This window comes from Sorex araneus, chromosome 6 (assembly GCF_027595985.1).
Source record: "Sorex araneus isolate mSorAra2 chromosome 6, mSorAra2.pri, whole genome shotgun sequence".
Taxonomy (NCBI): domain Eukaryota; kingdom Metazoa; phylum Chordata; class Mammalia; order Eulipotyphla; family Soricidae; genus Sorex; species Sorex araneus.
Genome location: NC_073307.1, coordinates 141159927 through 141174430, shown reverse-complemented (window position 1 = coordinate 141174430; position 14504 = coordinate 141159927). Strand labels below are relative to the sequence as shown.

Below are 14504 nucleotides of genomic sequence, written 5' to 3'. Positions count from 1 at the left end.
ACCCCACATTGAAACGGGACATTCTAGAAAGCATAAATGCATGATATTCATGCAAGCTTTTATGACTTAAGAGACAGGACTTCCATGGGGAAGGACAAGCTAAACTTGCCTGAAGACTTAGTCTAGGTTATACAGTAAAGCCTTGCTCTCAGAGCCCAGAGAACTAAGTGTTAAAAGCCTTGCTTGCTCTTGGCCCAGAGAACTAAGTGTTGGGACCTTTGTCTCTTACTGGTATATCCAAACAACTGCAATATTGATAAATTATACAACTAGAGGGAAAGATAAAAGCAATGGAGATGTTCCTGGGAAACTGATGGTGTCCTTGAGTTAATCTCCCCAGGAGAATTTCCTCCATTATCTATGTAAATGATCAATCACACCTATGTCCTTACCTCAACCCCTCTTCAGATGTTCTATAAGTATGCTAGCAGCTCTACATTAAACTGGCCATTTTCACCATCAGGTTGTGGTCCCCCGTAGCCTGTCTCTCTGTCTCTCTGTTGGGAAGGCCTGGGGAGGTGGGGAGGCAACTCTGGGTCACCAAAAGGACACACATATCAGCAGCAGCCCCCAGAGTTTACTTTATGAACTCACACATACCAAAAGAAAGCAAAAGCAAGAAAATTTTATTTACATAGACAAAACTGGTAGTCACGTCTTAGTGTGCACCATAATTTCTTGAGCTTAAAATTTTTTTTCAAAATTTTGTGAGTAGAGATAAAAATAGAATGATTGAAGCATCTCAAGTGTATTAGGAGCGGGAGGTCGGTGTTTGGGCTACCCTGGGCTTATATATCTTCGAGTATTCACAATGCCTCGGTAATAAGTGGTGTTCACTCTACTTCATTGTTTCAGTAATTATATGTGCAAAAGCCTTGCCTCTTCAAGCTCCCACAGAGAGTTAAAATAAGAAACCAATAACTTAGACTTGAATGGTTACATGTATTCTACTAAAGAATTAATATTATTGAACACTTATTTTGATGCAGAGGTGTCATTTCTGTGATTAATTTGATAATACCCATACATCAAATGTCTCTTTTAGACTAAACCATAGTAAAGTATTATTTGGAAAGAAAACAACCAATATTATCCTTCCTTCCTTCCCTTCTTTCTTTCTTTCTTTCTTTCTTTCTTTCTTTCTTTCTTTCTTTCTTTCTTTCTTTCTTTCTTTCTTTCTTTCTTTCTTTCTTCCTTCCCTTCTTCCTTCCCTTCTTCCTTCCTTCTTTCTTTCTTTCTTTCTTTCTTTCTTTCTTTCTTTCTTTCTTTCTTTCTTTCTTTCTTTCTTTCTTTCTTTCTTCCTTCTTTCCTTCTTTCTTTCTTCATTTCTCTTTCTTTCTTTCTTTCTTTCTTTCTTTCTTTCTTTCTTTCTTTCTTTCTTTCTTTCTTTCTTTCTTTCTTTCTTTCTTTCTTTCTTTCTTTCTCTCCTTCCTTCCTTCCTTCCTTCCTTCCTTCCTTCCTTCCTTCCTTCCTTCCTTCCTTCCTTCCTTCCTTCCTTCCTTCCTTCCTTCCTTCCTTCCTTCCTTCCTTCTTTTTCTTTTTTTACCCTAAGTTGATAAACCATTTATTTCACTGGAAAGAAACAAAAGTGATCCAACTCTATAAATCTGCCAGAGACTCAGGAGTAGCGCTCCTCTCGCCGAGTCACTCCCAAACCAACACTCACGGAGGCAGGAGGCAGGGACAGTCCCCACCACAGCTCCCACACAGTGAGGCTGCGGGGTGGGCAGAGCATGAACGGAAGCTACAGAAGAACTGAAGTACAGGAAGAACAGGAAAATTGGCAGTAGAGCAAAGGAAGAGGTGGTCTGAACGTAGCAAGGTAAATTAAGGTCCACGGTTCCTGAGGGACTGAACGAACAGAGCCGAGAACATCCCGGAGACGGGTACCACGAAGGGTGTATTCTCATGCACAACCGCAGCTGGGAATCTCAGCCCACACACATCCCACCTCCAGCTTTAAAAGGCTGAGCGCCGCGCCCGATCCGCATACTGCGCCCGCTCACACCGGCCCATGTCGTACAGGGAATTCCACGCGGCCGCCGAAGCTTGGGACAACGCACCCTCATGCCCGTCACCGTAGCCCTCTCCTACAGTGGGGACTGGGCCTGTAGCGCGACGCAGGGGGCTTCGATCCCGCCCGTAATATGAAGTGGAAGCTGCAGTAACAGCTGCGGCTGCTGCAGTAGCAACAGCTGCAGCAGCAGCAGCTCCCGAGGTCGGCAACAGGTGTCTATCGTAGGGATCGAGCGAGGTGGAGGTGAGGTACTGGCCATGGCTGTGTTCTGGACTAGTGGCAGCTGAGACAAGGTCTGCTCTGCGTAATTACACGCGGAGGCAGCTGCAGCCGCCACTGCCTCATAGGACCGGGCAGCACGGCAGCGCTTGTAGTAGGCATCGAGCGCTCGGTGCGCGTTGTTGTAATACAATGAACCCCCGTAGCTCCTGATGTAAGGTGTGCGCACTGCTCCGTATTGCTCATTATACTGCTCGGTAAAGTCTGCCACGCGGCCCGAACGGTCTACCGGACACTCTTTGGACCAGTGCCCCTGTTTCCCGCACCGATAGCAGCCGCTCTGCTCTCCCATCCCGGGCGCAGTCCTAAGCCGGCTGGTGGACAACTAACTGCACGTGCATTCTTTTGCCTTGAAACTCTGTGTTGTCGAGGCCCCTGATGGCCTCCACGGCATCCTCTGCGCGCTCCACGTGCACGAAGGCACAATCTTTCACGATGTCGCACTCAATGACCGGCCCGTACTCCTCAAACTTGGCACGGAGCTCCTTGTTGGTACAAGTGGGGCTGATGTTGCCCACGTGCAGCTTGGTGGGCGTCTTGCTCTGGTTCTTGCTGGCCTCCACGTTGATGTTGACCCCGTGCAGCTTGTAGTGGTGCAGGTTGCGGATGGCATCCTCGGCCGCCGTCCTGTCCTCGATGTGCACGAAGCCGTAGTTCTTAATGAGGTCACATTCCAGCACCTTCCCGCACTGCTCGAAGAGGGAGCGGATCTCCTGCTCGGTGGCCTCCTGGGGCAGGTCTCCAACGAACAGCTTCACCATCTCGGACGCATCCCGCACGGAAAACAGCAGGGGCTCTCCTCTCCCCGCAGACGATTCTGACAAAACCCTAAAATAGCGGCTCTTTTCTTTCTTTCTTTCTTTCTTTCTTTCTTTCTTTCTTTCTTTCTTTCTTTCTTTCTTTCTTTCTTTCTTTCTTTCTTTCTTTCTTTCTTTCTTTCTTTCTTTCTTTCTTTCTTTCTTTCTTTCTTTCTTTCTTTCTTTCTTTTCTTCCATCCTTTCTTTCTTCCTTTCCTACTTTCTTTTTGTTTTTCTCAAAAGCTAAATAGAAAGGTTCAGTACATCCTTAGAGGACTTAACATACGGGGGTCCAATTTTTTTATTATGCATTTTAGAAATTCCAACCCATTACCCCCAAATCATATTCAACCACAATACTGTAGAATTTTCTCTTGACGATATATTTAAGTACCTAGGAAAGCAAACAGATATTATGCTTTAACATTAATTAAGAGAGAAAACATATGGAACATTTTTTCCGCACTTTATTTTAAACACTGTGGTTTCCAAAGCTATTCATGCTGGCTTGTTACAGGCATTTAATATTCCAACACCAATCCCACCACTACCATCACCTTCCCTCCACCATTGTATCCATTTTCCCAGCCATACTTCAAGACCCACAAAATTCATTTTATATTTCTTATAATCACTAAATCCTTAATATAGTGATCAGAAAGTATTTCTGTAAAAGAGAATTTCTGGAAATTGTTGTATTTGGCCACGGGACAATAAGTCCTTGTCCGAGGGGTTACTAAGCTGTTTACAAAGCTCATTAAGCCGTGTGTTAATGTTTCTGTTAATCAATTTGAGTAGAAATTCTGAAGCTTATCACCTACCTCCTACATTTAGAATCTACAGGAAAGTCTTCCTTCTTCTCTTTTCCCCTCTGTGCCAGTAAAATTTCTTTCATTTTCTCACTGCTTGAATTCTTTTTTCTCAGTATCCTTTTCACTCACTGCTAATTTTTCTCTTATTCTTTCCCCTATTGCCTTCCCTAATGCTTTGTCCCTTTATATATTCTCTCTCCTTTTTCTTTTTCCACATCTATTATTCTCCTTTCATGTGAAAGAAGACTCACAAATAAACTTTGGAAGAGGAAGAGAGCAACACGCTACAAAGATGCCACAGAGCTCACACCAGTCTGTCTCCTCCAGGGCAACCCAGAGGCAGATGAATGAGTCCCACCATCCACCCCAACAGAGCCCTGGCAGCCAAAAACCTCCAGAAATCAACTGCTGCTATGCTCACAGCCACTCTCCACAGGCTCAGATGAGCCTCACCCATGAATGAATCTGTTGAAAACCCCAGGTGTGTAGGACTTGTGACTGAAATCTCCAGGCTCACACTGAGATGGGAATGGGCGACCTGTACCCATGTCCCTGTGCTTCTGGTAGCCTGGCATCACATCTATGAACTGCCTCTGGTGCCAAATAAGCTTATTAATCGTCATGATCCAGAGACTCACAAATAAACCTCAGAAGAGGAAGAGAGTAAAATGCTAGAGATGTCTCAGGCCCCAAGAGTCACCATCCTGTTAAAAAATTAATTCTATCTGTATAACCCTATTTAAAAATCTTAGAATTCCTGGGCTGAATCAATAGTAGAGAAAGTAGGGCATTTGCCTTGCACATGGCTGACTTGTGTTCTATTCCTCTGTCCCTTTTGGAGAGCCTGTCCCTATCTCACCCGCCCGGCAAAGTCTGGCAAGCTACCCGTAGTGTACCATATTTGATATGCCAAAAACAGTAACAACAAATCTCACAATGGAGACATTACTGGTGCGCATTCGAGCAAATCAATGAACAATGGGATGACAGTGACAGTGACCGAATTCCTGGAGCACATGGCTGCAGTTGTGGCCACACACCTCATACTCTGTGCAAGGGCTTAATGGCTCCAGGGTAATATAATAATCTCGACATAATTTCCTCTAAGGAAATTTTTTAAATTATCCTTAGCAGATTTTTTATAACAAGCAATACAAAATAAATTATTTAGGTCCTGCTTTGGGCCCAGGTTTTGGGGATCAGGGTGGAATAATTGTGGTGAAAAGGTATAACAAAGATGGTGGTGGTGGTGGTGGACTATTGAATGTAATAAATTATATGAACAAATTTATAAAAATAAATTTTGAAATAATGTGAAAGCATCTTTTTGTTTGTTTATAGTAAAGTCATAATCTTTCCCAACTACTTTCTCTTTTATTATTTGTATGTGTTGTTTAGCCCACTATGGGTTTTACATATGACAATATAAACATTATAGTACATATAAACATTAAAATGTATTATAAAGAAATAAAGCACTAATGTTTCTTGCAAGGAAAGCTCTCTGGGGAGAAAATTAAGTTACATATCTTTTATCTCTGTATGACTGCTTTTTTACAAGGTATCATTTCCAGTCCAAGATATTTCTTCTTAACTAATAACAACCTTTCCCTGACTTTTAAAAGTAAAAATGGGTCTTCATAGAGTTGTCTTCTAGGATCAATTATTTTTTTTCTTGACCATCAGGAATTTCCTTTTAAAGGGTTTTATTGAAATATAACATACAAATATAAAAAGGCATATCACTGTCATCCCATTGCTCATCGATTTGTTTGAGCGGTCACAGTAAAGTCTCTCATTGAGAGACTTTATGTTACTGTTTTTGGCATATACAATACGCACGGGTAGCTTGCCAGGTTCTGCCCCAAGGCCTCGATACTCTCAGTAGCTTGCCGGGCTCTCCGAGAGGGGTGGAGGAATTGAACTCAGGTCCGCCGCGTGAAAGGCGAAAACCCAACCGCTGTGCTATATCACATACAAACTGGATAAATGCTTGAAACATGAACCTATATATGTAACAATAGTAAAATAATAGCACAAAACAACCACTATGACTCTCTGCCGGAGTTTTCGGTTTTTTTTTTTTTCTTTTTGGGTCACACCCAGCGATGCTCAGGGGTTACTCCTGGCTTTGCACTCAGGAATTACTCCTGGCAGTGCTTGGGGGACCATATGGGATGCCGGGGATCGAACCCAGGTCGGCCGCGTGCAAGGCAAATGCCCTACCCGCTGTGCTATCGCTCCGGCCCCCTCTCTGCCAGAGTTTTCACAAAATTGATATTTTTTTTCTTTTTCCAAGTTTTATTTAAGCACCATAATCTTGCTTGTAATAAGAGTTTCAGGTATGCAATTTTCCAACTCCAGGCAATCTATCTGTACCAAATTCCCTCCACTGATTCCTCATTTCCCTACACCCCTAGCAAGCTTTTCTGTTTTATTAATTGATTATTATAGTTTGGATAACATGTTCACAGTCATCTTTATGCTTATAGTTTTTTTTTTCCTTTTGGGCCACACCCACTGATACACAAGGATTACTCCTGGCTCTGCACTCAGGAATCACTCCTGGCGGTACTCAGGGGACCATATGGGATGCCGGGTTGGCCGTGTACAAGGCAAATGCCCTACCCACTGTGCTATCACTCCAGCCCCTATGCTTATAGTTTTGATGCACACAGTTGTCTGATATCACCACCACCCAAGTGGTTAAGACCCTCCATTAATGTCTTTATGCTACATTCATTTCACTTCATTATCAATCTATGCTCATCATCTGCTTCTTATTTGGGCCACTTGGTTCTTCAATCCAAGTCCAAAGTGGTTATTATTCGACACCTCTCTGTCCCTTGTATTTTTACTCTTTTGGGGGGACACGTTTAAATTATCCTAAGAGCTAATACAAAATGTTACCATTTAAAGAAGTTTTTGAAAATAAAGACATTAAAAAAATAAAACAAAACAAAAAACTCAGAAACTTAGTGATTACTTTATTTAAGCCAAAATTGAACTCTATTCAAGTCAAATTTTATTTTGTGTTACTGATTGTTCCATAATAAAAACTGTCATCAATCAAAAATACTTTCCACTCTTAGCAGATTTACAAATTATGCAAATTAAGAGGTGATAAGAATATTCGGATGTGCTTGAGTATATCTTTATACAATGACCACAATTGTCCTATTTATCTCACCCAACTATATTAGAGGCTTCCAAGAGAAAACCTTGGTTAAAAAGTCAAATTACTAATGAATAGACTTGCTCATCTTTTTTGCATATTACAGTCTAACTTTGCCTTTAGAACTTTTTATTTATTTTTAAATATCCATATCTGGTGGAAACTAATATGGGACTCAGATGGGATGATGAATATGAAATGCATTCATTGTAATACTGAGAGATACCGTTAAGTGTCGAAGCTTTGAAATCTCACTTGAGTTCTGGTATAAGATTGCATTCAAATTTAGTCTATTGTTATATCCATGGAAATAGTGAAGCAAAGGAATACTGGCTTGATATATGAATAGTTTTCAAGGAGGAAATATTTCTGAGTTTGCATCAGATTTCATATATTTTAATATAAAATTATATTAATAGTTTAATCTTAGCAAATTTGTATCATGATAAAAGGTAACTGTGATGAGACTGGCTGAGGGTATGTATATTACCTACCTACTCAAGATCTATCATACTTCTCTAAAACCATGGCCTTTACTAAGTAATAACCTTTTTTATTTTTAGTTTTAAGTATTTTTCATTTTAATATCTTATTGAAATTTAGTGGTTTACAATGCAATTAATGGCTATTTTTCATGCTAATGACTCCGATATCATACATACTCAAAATGTCTGAGAAGCTTCAATTGGAGCATGGCTACCTCAGTGACATGTTTCAGGTGATGTAGTGAAAAATACTGAACTCTAGGAAACAAAGGAAGCTTTCCATTAAATGGGGAACAGTTCAAGATATGAATCTTAAGTGGATAAGTGCAGACATTAAAAAGTTCTTTTCGGAAGTGGTAATGTTTATTGTCCTGCACGAAACTCCTGTCATTACCCTTTAGGTCTTACCTTTACTCTCAACTTCAAACATTGCCAGAACCCACCCCTATAGTGACCCTTATAGTCACTGTATCACTGTATCACTGTCATCCCATTACTCATCTATTTGCTCAAGTGGGCACCAATAACGTCTCCATTGTGAGACTTGTGAGATTTTGGCATATCGGATATGCCACAGGTAGCTTGCCATGCTCGGCCATGCAGGCAAGATACTCTCAGTAGCTTTCTGGGCTCTTCAAGAGGGAGGAAGGAATCAAACCCAGGTCGGCTGGATGCAAGGCAAATGTCCTACCTGCTGTGCTATCACTCCAGCCCACTCTTATAGTCAACCTAAGCTAAATCCTAAATTTATCCTATGTATCACAATAACCTGAATATTCACTTTTACTCTTATTTTAATTCTCATGTTCTATTATGGGCAACTCTAACTCTTATATGACCATTGCCCTATCCTAACAGTAATCTAGCAGTAAGCCCAAATTTAAACGAAGCTCTACAAACTCTATCCAGGACCTTAACTGTAACATTCATCCTCACCATAGCCAAATTCTCACCTTCTACCATGGCATAACCCAAACTCTTGCACTAACTCTACCTAACAGTAACCTTAACTCTATTTCTAACCATATCAGTAACCATAGCCATAACCTTTACCATATGCCTAATCCCCTTAAACCTTACATTCACCTACACACTACTTTCATTCTCACCTATTACAATGGCATCGGATTTGCAAAAGTTTTGATTTGAATCTGCATTAGCTTTAGATAGGATGGTCATTTGGACAATTCTTCTATGAACATGGATTTTTTTTTCATATTGAATTGTCATCATTTTTTCTGTCATTATTGACTTACTGTTTTATATTTATGTCATTGACATCTATTTAAGTTAATTAACTAAGTAATGTATGATTTTGATGAGCTATTTGGTGTTTTGAGACCACTTTAAATGGAATTGCCTTCTTATATTCTGCTCTAGTTTTTGATTACATATAGAAATGCATGATATTTTATGTATCGTTTTGTTATCTGAACTTTTCTGTTACTGGTTTTCTATGTTAAATAGTTTCAAAGTAAGTAATTATAATAGTCCATGTACATAACAGTAGCATTTTAAAATAGTAATAATTTATTAAAATAGTATGAATTAATGCTCAATAGTTAATAAATATTTAATAATCAATTAATAATTAATAATAATTAGTTGGTTGTCATAGTAATATCTGCCAATTTGGATCATTGATTACCTTTTTGCTCTTCATTATTGTGTCAAGGGATACCATAATTTTATTACACAATAATGAGAAAGTGAGCATTCTTACCTTATGGCTGATATCAAAGAGAAAACTTGTTTGTTTTCAATTTTCCATCAGAGATGTTGGCTGTTGGCTTGTTGCGTGTGGTCACATTAATTTTGGTATGCATTCTTTCTATCCCTATTTTATTCGGAAATTTATTTGTGTGTTTGCTTGGGAACCACACCCAGCAGTACTCAGTGCTTTCTCCCGGCTCTGCTCTCAGGGATCACTCCTGGCAGGTTTTGGAGGACCCTCTGTGTTACAAGGGATCAAATCCCAGTTGACTGTGTGTAAGGGAAATGCACAACCTGCTTTACTTTATCACTCTGACCCAATTGTATTGATTATAAATTTTATTTTATTATAATTTATTGTAAATGAATATTGAATTTTGTCAAAAATTTTCTCTGAATCAGTAGATATAAAGTTTTGGCTTCTATCTTTCCTTCTGTTGATATATTCCATTAATTTATGAGTATATACTAAAGTATCTTTGCATCCTTAGTAGGATTCCACTCAATAGTTGTACATGTTCCTTTTGGTATATTTTTGAATTAAGATTGTGAATATTGGGGGCCGGAGTGATAGCACAGCGGGTAGGGCGTTTGCCTTGCACGCGGCCGACCCGGGTTCGATCCCCGGCATCCCATATGGTCCCCCAAGCACTGCCAGGAGCAATTCCTGAGTGCAAAGCCAGGAGTAACCCCTGAGCATCGCTGGGTTGTGACCCAAAAAGCAAAAAAAAAATGTGAATATTTTGCTCGGATACTCAATTACTTTATTTTTTGTAATATCTCTGTCTGCTTTTGGTACTATTTTAACATTGGCTTCAAAGAGGCTGTTACGAAAGATTCCTGTTTCTTTTTTTTTTTCTTTTTGAAGTAAACAGATTTTATTTAGAGGCTTTTGAGGATAGGAGGAAGGGATAAGAAAGGGACAGAGAGGTAAGAGTAACCGCGCTCAAGAGAGAACGAAGGTTTCTCCAAGGGTGGAGGAAGCCCCTACACATAACCGAGCTTTAGACACAAAAGTATGAAAGCATGAAAGTACACATCTCAAGAGGGGAGATGCGGGCCACACATGTGCTCGGGCGACACATGTGCTCGGCCACGTGGGCACAAGCAGCACATGGGCTCAGGCAGCATATGCGCCCCTGTTTCTTTGATATTTTGAAAGAGCTGAAGGAACACTTACAGTAATTCTTCTTTGAAGGTTTTGTAGATAGAAGTAGTATACTTATTTGGACCTTGATTTTTGTTTTGAATATATTTTTTGTCACTGTTTAAATTTTTTTTTCTTAATACTTGATTTCTTGAAAAGCTTTCTAAATCCTCTGTCTAAATACCTCTTTGGGTGCCTAATATGGCAGCAAAGTAAAGAAAAAAAATAAGTCTGCTTGAAAAAAGAGAAGGGAAGAAATCAAAACTAGACAACACAAGTGCATCTGATATTTGATTATATTAATAAGCCTCATTTTCATTTATTCTAAACATCTATTTCTGCAGTAATTTAGTGATATTCACGGGAACCTGAGACAGGAGGAGGGTAAGGTATACTCAGAAATGCTGCAGGTGAAAGGCAAATTGCAATAAAATAATTTTATTCCATTACTCGAATTCACTAAAAATATTTTGTACACGTATAAAAGCTTATAATATAGGATTTGAGAGTGAAATAATGAGTTTTATATTTATTCCATTCTTTTAAGAACCAGCCCTGAGACAAGGTCATAATATTTACTTCAAATAGGAAGAACTATTTTCTATCTCTAACTAACTCATGAGGCTAACACTCTTAAATAATAGGATGAAATAGCAAGTGAATAGATATCTCATTTTTAAGACGGTAGTATTTGGTTACATAGAGAAAACACTGTAAGCAAATAGATCCCCTTTTCCAAATGCAACTCTGAGTGATAAGATTGCTGCAGCAAAGACTCTAATGGTATGAGTCATCCATTCATGTAAACTCAGTGTCAGAGCAAGGTTAAATGTAAAGTGAGCCTGAATTTTATGCATCTATTTTCTTTAATAGAGATAGTGGCATTGAATTTTTTATTCAAGATCTGACTTAAAGGTTATAGACGATATTTCAGGAAAGGCAATGTATATTCCTACAAGATAGCGTATTCAATATAGATAACTTGTAGTGGGCTACTGTCAGTTTTAGAGTTAAGGGTGAGCCACAGTAAGACTGGAAATAGAGCCAAAATAGTCAGAGGCCTCACCTTGCTATGTAGATAGATTCAAATCCATATAAAGGATGGTCCAGAGACAGATCTGCTCATATGATAAGAGCCAATTTCCCACTTGAGTCAGTTTTGAGACTCTACCATTGATGTTTTGTCTATAGGATGCCTCCACATACTAGCTGATACCAGAGAAAAAGAGAAAAAAAGGAATATAAGACCTTAGATATTTTCCCAGATAAATGAATAATCTGAAAATGCATCTCAAATTCTAAAATTAAATCAAGATAACCATATTTGATCCTTCTCCCTCAAAAATAATTTACTTTGGAGCTAGAGCAGCAGTACAGTGGATAGGGCACCTTCTTTTGCATATGGCTGACCCTAATTCAATTCCTAGCATCCAATATGGTCTCCTGAGCCCCACCAGGACTGGCCCCTGAATGAAAGGACAGCAATATGTCCTAAGCCTTGCTGGGTATAGCCCTACAGACAATAAGAATATTTCACATTGGATTCTTTTTACTCATCTTACTCATTGTTGGCACTGGGAAAAAGAGGTGCTCAAAAGAATACAAATATGGCATTTTTAAGGAATAAAGAATAACTTTATTTTTTCAAAACTTGAATGTACTCAACATCACTCTGAAAAAAAGTAGTATTTTCATGTAACGCTAAAGATCACATCTATACTTTATTTTTTTTCATCTTTAAACTTGATCAGTCTCAACTATGCATTAAGTTCAGTCTTGGTTCTATCACATCATAGATTTGACATTGATTTAATTTGATTATACTTGGATGATATCAGCTCTAATATTGAGGAAGTAGACAATGCAAAGTAATTAGCCACTAAGCTCTTTTGTGAGCCTCCAATATAATGAACTCTGGGAAAATTACCCCGTAAGCATAATATCTACTATTTAATTTGATTTCTGAGCTCCAGAATTAGGAAAGCCATCAGTAAGATCCGTTGTTATTTTGCCCGATATAATTAGGGGGTCAGCAATTTGATCTTGCCTTGATGACAAAATAGTTATCCCTGGCATCCCCTTTTCCATTTAGGGAAAATAAAATCCTGTGCTTGCTAGGTTTCTTTTTTTTTTTTTTAATTAAGTAGAGTTGGTCCTGGTTTCACAGGGATGAAATAAGCAAAACCTCAGTTTTGCTTATTGTCTAAAGGCAAGTTCAGTGTGAGTATGAAAAATATCCCAGACAGGAGTGAGCACGAATCATGAGAGCAATCATGAGCTCACTACTGTCCTATACCACCTCCCTGCCCGTCTCTGAGAGTATCAACTTATCTTTTCTCTTCAGTAAGTATGATTGCTGCTTAAGTTTCCATCTGGTCTTTGTTTATACTGTGAATACATCAGTCATTCTGGTATGTCTGGGATTTCAGCATTTCTGTTTCTAATACCTGGCTTGATGTGGGGGAGTTAATGGAAATTGTCAATTGATGTATAAAAGTTGATGTATCAACTTTACATATAGATTGATGCAGAATGTTATACATATTCAAAAATAGATTGAACATTTGTGTTTATGATCTTTAATCAGAGTAAACTTGAAATTATCTGATTTTTCTTTCTTTTTTTTTTTTTTTTTGCTTTTTGGGTCACACCCAGCGATGCTCAAGGGTTACTCCTGGCTTTGCACTCAGGAATTACTCCTGGAAGTGCTTGGGGGACCATATGGGATGCCGGGGATCGAACCCGGGTGGGCCGCGTGCAAAGCAAACGCCTTACCCGCTGCTCTATCGCTCCAGCCCCAATCTGAGTTTTCTTGAAAAATTATTACAAAATGCTTTTTAAATGGAGTGCTGTTAAAAGACTAATTTAGCATTTTCAAAATTCACACAAGCTCATTTTCTTCCTAGTAACCATCAAATTCAATACTGTAGCACGTGCGTAATAGGATACTTCTTACAATTATTATGTTAACCTATATGGGAGTATTTTCACTTCCCGAATTATGCTTTTTTATCTTCTATTCATACCAATATGAAATATTTTTGGTAGGACCACAAGACTGCTTCTATTTTTATATAGACAGGATCCAAAAATGACTTGTTTTTGTTTCTGTTTGTTTGATCGTCTGGGTGCTGCACGAACCTGCAATGCGCAGGGTTATCTCCTGGCTCTGTGCTCAGGGATCACTCCTGCTAGGGCTCTGCCCATAGGGAGTACCTGGGATCTAACCCTGATCAGCTGCCTCATCCAGTGTACTCTAGTTCATCTATAACAAGTAGCAATTTGTGAATATCTTAAGGAAATCAGCCAAGGATAGCAAACAAAACTCCAGCGAGACTGGAACCAGAACATATTATGAGTCCCGTAGAGTAGGAAAGAGTTTTTAAAAGGACATGTATATAGATTTAATGCAAAATCAAAGCATATAAAATCCAGCTTACATGGCTTTAGGTGTTGAGCATGTGAACAATTACTATTTCTTAGAACCTAAGCTTTACTTTTTTTAATTACTATAGAAATCCTGTTTTAAAAGTAGAGTAGCTATTTTCAGATGTGTCAATTTTTTGTGAGTTAAATATAAATTGCATTTATCTGCTATGACAAATTTATCTTTGTGATATTGAACACTTGAACACTTTAACACTGATGGCTTTGCCTATCAATAAAATAGTACTGTTATTACAAATTCCACAAAATAGTTTCATAAAATTAATAACACAATAAAATAGAGTAAGAATTTAGCTTTGTGCTTAGAAAAGAATAAATCCCAATAAATAGTAAATGTTTTGATTGTCTTTATATGACTCCTAACTTTTCTGAAAAAAATATTCCGTGGTATTTCTCTTCTAAGTAATTTTTGAAGTATATTGGCAACCCATAACAAATGGATAATTTCCCTTATGGTTTGGAAATTGGCATATCTTGGAGGCTCTCATGACTATGAATGCTTCTGGGTAACTTGATAACCTAGAAAAAAATTAACAGTACCTCACCACATTACCAGAATATTCTAAGTCTTTCTAGGTTATCTAATTACTCAATTTTGGATTTTTAGAAGAGTAGAGATAATTCACCTGCTC

The 14504-nt window shown here is 38.7% G+C and overlaps 1 pseudogene; it reads right to left on the bottom strand.

The window, feature by feature from the left end:
- Positions 1–1623: 1623 nt before the first annotated feature.
- On the bottom strand, positions 1624–3092 carry LOC129405690 (RNA-binding protein 4-like; annotated as a pseudogene).
- Positions 3093–14504: the final 11412 nt, after the last annotated feature.